The 5,405-nt window shown below is 38.7% G+C and overlaps 1 long non-coding RNA gene across 1 annotated transcript; it reads left to right on the top strand.

The window, feature by feature from the left end:
• Positions 1–244: 244 nt before the first annotated feature.
• Positions 245–5,096, top strand: LOC149919127 (uncharacterized). Its single transcript, XR_016464801.1, has 3 exons — positions 245–377; positions 3,329–3,464; positions 4,946–5,096. It is a non-coding gene; the product is annotated as an uncharacterized LOC149919127 (long non-coding RNA).
• The last annotated feature ends 309 nt before the right edge of the window (positions 5,097–5,405 follow it).

Below are 5,405 nucleotides of genomic sequence, written 5' to 3'. Positions count from 1 at the left end.
AAGATTAATTGTTCACACAGGAACTAAACTGCAAATTGCTGAATGTGAAGCTTCTTTCAGAGGAGATTTCTGTTCCTTCTCAGGATTGTTTTCTCAATGTGTTGTTGGCTCTTTCAAATGTCCTGTAACCTTTGAGAAGCAGAATTCAAGCAGAATCAAGGAAATGGCTTTTCTGTTTTTTTTTTTGTTGTTGTTTGTTTGTTTGTTTTAATGTTATCCATGTATGTGTCATTTTTAGGATATTAATATTACGGCAATATTAGGAAAGCCTCAGAATTCTGTTCAGAGGTCCCTGCTGCAGCAGACTGCCTCAGTGTGAGCACTCAGCAGATGTCATGACCCAGGACACAGGCTATGGAGTACAGCACTCACCCCAGGTAGGTGCCCTGATCAGGTTAAGAGCTACAGATAAACCAAACCGCTTCCCTCCTAAAAACAACAACAAAACAATATGAGTAGGGATGCAGAAGCTTAAACAGTGAAATCCAGGCTGCCTGGGAGTAAGCGGTCCAGCCCAGCATTTTCCCTATGGTATCTTCACCTGATCAAAGTGACGTAGCATGTCCTCTCACTCAGCTAGAGAACAAGGAGGAAAGTCTGCCCTCATCTAGTCTCCAGTTTTGTCAGACTGCTCCTTCAGAGCCAACCAACCACAACATCTAAGCTCTTGGGCCCATGCATTCAGTGTAGACCAGTGTGTTCTGCTTTGTGTTGGCAAGCTAGCTGCACTTCAGACTCCCATTCCAAGTCAAACGTAGATATTCCCAATCTCCTCTTAGTCCCTGTGCCTTCAGTTTACATTTCTGTTCAGCAGTTCATTTTCACTTCCTCTCTTCTCTGCACAGAAGCTAATTATCACAGGTAGTTTCCCTTCTTTAGTCTGGAGCTGTGAGTACAGATGTCTCCTCATGTATAGTCATCAAGTAGTACTGATGGCTGTTCACAAGCTCTGTTATGGGTAGGAGTCAGCGCATGGCTTCTAACAGCACCAGAGCAAACATTCTTTTACCAGTATTAAAATGTGACAGAAACAACTAACCAAAGCCAAATCTAAATATCAGAAACCAAAATGTGCAAAAGTAAGATTTCATAAGATTATTGTGTGCTTCTAGGTTATCACTGCTAAATAGGAAATTAAATATGAACATATGTAATGCAAAATTGTTTCCCTGTCACTAAATGAATTCTTTTCAAAAGAATTTAAGATCTCATCTCCATCTGCCTACTATTTATTGAGATTCTATCCAGAAATAAGGCCAAATTTTATCTGCGTGATCATTCTCAGTTCTCTTATCCAAATTTCCTGTTGATACAGAATACTCAAAACAATGAATTGGAAGCTGTTTGAGAAAAGCAGGATTTCTTTCTGCTGTTCATGGATTATGTTGATAGACTGAATAAATTAATAAATACAGGGAAGTATTGACAAAACCATCACTTTTATTTACACTCTTCTTTTTTACAAGAACTCTTTGTAGCCCTTATTCTCCAGCTTACAACAGTCCCTTGACTCTTAAAACTAATATTCAAAATCAGAGTTCAGCATAACTTTGAGATTTTACCACCCAAACACCAAACTAATGAAAAAAAATTCTGCCTTTAAGAAGGTACAGAATAACCTGCTGGCATCTTTTGAAGATCTATCAAATCAAGCATTTCTCATGGAGTACTGATTACTTTAAACTCACAAACTTCTTTTAAGTAGCAAAACAACATTGAATATGTTACCTACCCATAACACCAGATAAAAGGAAAAGCATCACCAGTAAATATTAGGTGTTTAGAGGAAATAGGAATGTAAGGCACATCCTATGCCAAGCCTGATACTCATTTACTATAAATCACTTCTTCTTTACTCTGTGAAGAAATCTAACCAAAATTGAGTACAAACATTAAATGAGAATTCAACTTTCTGTTATTGAAACCAAAGGCAAAACCAACAAAACAAACAGAATCCAGGCAGCATTCAACAGGACATTGTTTCAGATAATAAGGAGTAAGTGACAATTAACCACTCCTCTTATGATGCTTAGTTAAACCCCTGTGGTGTAGCATTTCGGTTCTAGCATTCTCTTTTATAGCAAAAAGACTATTTAGATGTATTAACTGTATCAAAGCAATGAACCACTGATCCAATTTCACATTCACTAACACCAATTAAATGAAAAACATGACAAAGCACTATGACAACTTACACTGCAGCATTAGGAGGTAAGAGAAAATGAGAGCTCAAAAATCACTGCCTCTGTGGGCTCTAATGGCAGACTATGAGTTGTAATGTGACTATGTGCTGTGAAATAAAGGCCAGAGTAGCTAGGTTTACTATGTTCCAGAGCTTAATTTGGTTTAGAGCATGTTTAAATTTTTTCAAGTTCTAAATTAATAACCTTACCGTCATACAGCAATGTCTGGGGTTTTTCTAACATTCACTTTAAAATCACCAGTCAGTGCTCAGTATGAGTTAAAGATCTTTGCAAATGCACCCTCTGGCTGAATTTCACACACAGATCTCCACTAAACTCTCCAGGAGCTCAACAGTACAATTTAACACTACACCAAATATACTTTGCATATTGTTCTGGTAAAAACAACTCCATTTGCACAAACAGCCATTCGACAACACATTTTTCTACCTAATCTCATGTTAATGTTATTAAATAAGTGTATGAGGTGGACAGAAATTGCTAGCAACCAGTACTTTTCAGACCAAAATGCAAGTCATTAACAAGAAAACCTTAAAATACATTTCTTTTCCTCCATGGCCTCCTGCAGTAAAAGCCAGAGGAAAAATACATGCAAAGTGACTTGATTTTGGCATAGCTAGATGTGGAGATTCTCTGTATGGAATTTTACTTAAAATTAAGTGATTAGCACAGTTGTTATGTTTAAATAAGTTTAATTGCTGCAGGTGCCAACTTGCTAAGAGATCTGCATCCTAGAGATAAACACTATTTAAAGTATTCATTTTGCACTCTAGAAACTCAAAAACCTGTCAAAATCAGGCATGGTTCCTGGCCAAGATCATGGAATCGACCCAAATATAAAAACAAATGCAACTAAAACCATACAGCTATTTCCTGGATTTGTGGGTGAACGTGCCAGCCTTTGCCTTTTTTATGTTCCTAACAGTTAAGGGGTTTTCCGTACTTCCTTGACTATCCTCCCTTTTGCGGATGAAGCATACAAGGAGCACAAAGTGTCAATAGAAACAGCAGCCCCAGCCCTGGCATCAGGGCAAGATTGGCCTGTGTAAGGGAGAACACTTTGAGCAGGATGATAAGGAAGCTTAATCATGTCTAATCAGCTGCACTCACCTACCCCACTGCAGCACAGAAATCCCAGAGAACCAGGTGCCCCAAGGCAACACAGAGGACGGAACCTTGTGTCTGTGACTGAATCAGGAATTGAAACCTGCTGTGGCTCATTCCTCTTCATTATCTGTACAAGGAGGTCTGCATGACTGGGTTGGTTGTAGACAGTTAATCTTTAACTTCTGAAGTTAGGTGTGATGAATCCAATCTGAAGTCATTACGAAACACCAAACACACAGGATGTACCTTACAGTCCTGGGCTGGTAAGTCTATAGCACACTGACAGCAACACTCACCAGGACAATCTAAGTGGGCCATTAAATTCAACATGTGGCCTCAACACAATCATCTTACTTTTTTCAGGATTTACAGTTTTTCTAAAGTTTTGACCCCGTTCCATAGATTTCTACAGGTCTCAGACTGTAGTACTACATTGTCCTAGGTAGCATGCTCCCAACCATCTTATTCATCCCATCTGTGCTTTCAATTCTGCATAAGCTCAGTGAGTATATGTAAAATCACCCTTTTATTTTTTCTTAGGTCTAAAGACCAAAATTCACCAAAATCAAACACCTAGCCTCCCGAGAATTCGCTAGAGGCAATTCAATTTCCTTCAACCACTACAGTACCTGTTGCAATGACTTGTGCTTGAAAGTGAAAATATATTTTAAAAGACTAAATGTAATGTAGGCTTTACGTTATTCACAGATTGTAACAGGTAACAGCTGTTAATGGCCCTCACTTAAAATACCATGACTTACACAATGATTGACTTCATCCAGATTCAGATTCCAGATCTCGTTATGCCTGTGCCTGCAAGGTTGAAGAACATTTTCCTACTGAACATCTTTTGTCATGAGAGCATACATACATACGTACGCATTAGAGTCAGATTTAATCTTACCATTTTACCCAGTTCTATAGACAGAAGTGGGAACCAGACACCGTTATTGTCAATGCCTTTGACTTAAAATACTAAGAACACTAATATTAAAAATATATATATCCAGATTTAGAGTATTTTTGAAATACTTAAAGAGTATCCACGTTACTGTGGATACTTCACGAAAAATTCTGAGATGGCTTTAGAGGAAAGCAGAGAAAACACCTACCAGTTTGGGAAATCCAAACATCTTCTTGCCCAGATCCACAGCGTTTTTAGATCATTTTACAATTCATTGCAGTTGATCTGATCTACAATCAGCTAGCTGTACACTACACCCAACCACTCTGAACTTCCACTGTGCAAAGCCCAGCATTTGTTGCTTTAACATACCTCTTCACTAATGCTCCCATTCCCGGAATGCACATAGGCATAAAAAGGCACATAATGCAGAACACATCATTCTCTAAGTAGTGATCTTTAACCCTGAAGTAACATTACACGACTCAAATGCTGAGGGGGTTAGGGGAAAGGGGAATGTTTTGTATTGTTATTTTTTTTAGAGCACACTTCTAAATCATATTCAAGTAGCAATGGAAAATCTTAAACTGATCTCTTAGCTAAGAAAATTCCAGACACTTCATTGAGGGGAGACTATAAAGACACTGTTAATTCTCCAGTGAGACCTGTTATTCTGCAACAAGTTGATTAGTCATCTGGCAGCTGCTCAGTTTGGTCTAATCATCCACAGAATGCAACGGGCAGAAGAGCCAAAACATATCTCCTGTGCATGGCAGTCTTTCAAGTCTGAAAGTTGTCTCCAGAAATAACAAGAAAAGAAAATAAAATTAGACTTTGTACCAGCACTACGATGGAAATTTTGAGGAAAAAAAAAAAATAAAGAAAAGAATATGGCTGAAGATTCATTGCCCACAGTTTTTCTTTCACCAAGTTTGGTCAATGTTCAACTTCCATGGGGCCCAGTGGGAAGATGGCTGCCACTGAGAAGTCAGTGCCTGAGTGTTTACCATCAGGACAGTTCTCTGCCAAGGCAATCCTGCCAAGAAAGTGCAAGTTAAACCCTACGACTGGAAGCTACAGTAGAACAGTACAGCACAGTAGCTATATATGGAGAATCAGGCATGGGAATAGGGCATCCCAGTGCACTGCACATGCTTCACTGCTCCACTGAGAGTTAGAAATAGACTCTT

This window comes from Phasianus colchicus, chromosome 2 (assembly GCF_987193195.1).
Source record: "Phasianus colchicus chromosome 2, bPhaCol1.hap1.1, whole genome shotgun sequence".
NCBI classification, from domain to species: Eukaryota; Metazoa; Chordata; class Aves; order Galliformes; family Phasianidae; genus Phasianus; species Phasianus colchicus.
The sequence above is the reverse complement of the archived record's forward strand: the minus strand, read 5'-3'. Positions and strand labels throughout refer to the sequence as shown.